The sequence below is a fragment of the Spinacia oleracea genome, chromosome 2 (assembly GCF_020520425.1).
Source record: "Spinacia oleracea cultivar Varoflay chromosome 2, BTI_SOV_V1, whole genome shotgun sequence".
Taxonomy (NCBI): Eukaryota; Viridiplantae; Streptophyta; class Magnoliopsida; order Caryophyllales; family Amaranthaceae; genus Spinacia; species Spinacia oleracea.
The window spans coordinates 29,024,174-29,025,823 of NC_079488.1; the positions used below are offsets into that span (position 1 = coordinate 29,024,174).

A 1,650-nucleotide genomic window follows, 5' to 3' on the forward strand; every position below is an offset into this window, starting at 1 on the left:
TGGTTATCCTAGATTATTGTTTGTTACTACTCAAGGAACTCACGTTCCTTGAGACCGGATCTCACATTGTTTTGTAGTTTCTATGTCTATGGCCAGGACCGTAGGTACTAATAATCTTACTCCATTCGATCCTGAGCCCGGAAGAACCTTTCGTAGACGAAGAACTTTCATTAGGCAGTGTGGGAATTACTCTGATTCTGATCATAATATTGGCGATCTTTTTCCTTCAGATACAGATTCAGTTTCAGAGATAGAGATGGGTGACGAAACTCCACTACCGCCACCTACCCCAAGGCTTACAGACTATTCTAAGCCAAGTCTGTCTGTGCTACCAAAGGGAATCATGCTTCTATTGCAGCTGAGACCTTCAAGATTGAACCTGCATTGATTAACATTATTGAGAGGCGCCAGTACGGTGGGAACCAGGTGAAGATCCGAATCTTCACATACAGTCCTTCATCCAATATTGTTCCACCATCAAGCAAAAGGGATTGACTCCGGAGCAGACTATGGAGATACTTTTCCCGTTCTCTTTGAGTGGGAAAGCTAAGTTGTGGATTAATGGGTTGAATCGGGCAGCTTTGAAAATCACTAATTGGGAGTCCTTGGCCCTTGCTTTCTATGTTAAATATTTTCCACCTGAGAAAACGGCTCGTCTGAGGGGTCAGATATTAGGTATCTCTCAACAAGCAGATGAGTGTTTGTTCGAGGTTTGGGAGAGATTCAAGGACTTGCAAAGAGAGTGCCCGCACCATGGTTTGGATGATTGGTTTTTGATTCAGCAGTTTTATAATGGTCTGGGTAATGAGTCTAGATGTCTTTTCGATTCAGCTGCCAGTGGGAGATTCATGCAACTTGAGGTGCCTAGAGCTATGGAGGTGATTGAGGAGATAGCCATTCATAATGCCCAGTATGGGAATCCAATGGGTCTATCTAACAAGGGCGGTAAGCATGATTTAAATTCTATTGAACAATTAACTGCCCAATTGACTGCTTTACATTATAAGTTCGATAATATGCAAGCAGCCAATGCTCAATCTGCCCAACCTGTTAGTGTAGCTGCTATGAATGCCGAACCTGCTACTGTTTGTGAAAGTTGTGGAATGTCAGGTCATTATGCACAGGAATGTAGGAGCTCTATTGAACAATGTAACGCATTTCAATCCTACAAACAAAACAACCCATTCTCCAACTCTTACAATGAGGGCTACAAAAACAACCCTCTACTATCCTACAAGAGCAACAATATCCAGAACCCTCACCAAGTCCAACATCCACCACAACAACCATACCAACCCCCACATCAACAATCTTACCAACCACGGAACAACTACAACCAACAGTCTGGTGGACCACCTGGGTTCCCTAGACAAAACACATCACCTCCACCATCACAACCTCAAGCCACACAGCCTGACCCTATGCTAGTAGAGATGAGAAGTATGATGCTACAAATGCAAAAATCCCTAAGTGAAAAGGATGCAAAAATCGATGCTCTTACCGCTCATAACAAGATCATTGATACACAGCTGGCACAGATGGCTACTACTATTGCAGGGAGGCCCCCCGACCAATTTCCTTCACAGCCTGAAAATAGGGAAACTGCAAATGCTATTACATTGAGGAGTGGTAGGGGTTATGATGGTCCTT

The 1,650-nt window shown here is 43.6% G+C and overlaps 1 non-coding gene across 1 annotated transcript; it reads right to left on the minus strand.

Annotated features, from left to right (window-relative positions):
• Positions 1–653: 653 nt before the first annotated feature.
• On the minus strand, positions 654–760 carry LOC130468260 (small nucleolar RNA R71). Its single transcript, XR_008928675.1, has one exon. It is a non-coding gene; the product is annotated as a small nucleolar RNA R71 (small nucleolar RNA).
• Positions 761–1,650: the final 890 nt, after the last annotated feature.